This window comes from Etheostoma spectabile, chromosome 20, assembly GCF_008692095.1.
Source record: "Etheostoma spectabile isolate EspeVRDwgs_2016 chromosome 20, UIUC_Espe_1.0, whole genome shotgun sequence".
Taxonomy (NCBI): domain Eukaryota; kingdom Metazoa; phylum Chordata; class Actinopteri; order Perciformes; family Percidae; genus Etheostoma; species Etheostoma spectabile.
This window is the reverse complement of record NC_045752.1, coordinates 20,326,663-20,326,961: the sequence shown is the minus strand read 5'-3', so window position 1 is coordinate 20,326,961 and position 299 is coordinate 20,326,663.

Below are 299 nucleotides of genomic sequence, written 5' to 3'. Positions count from 1 at the left end.
GCCAAGATCAAGGCAACACGAAGAGAGGTAAGTCAGCTCTCAGAGCAACAGAAAGGTGTAAGGAAGGGGTTGCCTAAGAAATACAACAAGCTGTCGATACCTGAGGCTTTAGAGACTGCCAAACAAAGACTCACCGCTTTGGCCACCTTCCTAAAGAGATACAAGGGAGAAGCAGCAGCCAGGAGAATAAAGCGGATGTTCTCCACCGAACCATCCAAAGTGTACTCTCAGTGGCATGGCTCAATACATGCATAGGGCCCAGAAGGAAATAGGCAGTAACACCAGAGGAGCCAAGCACC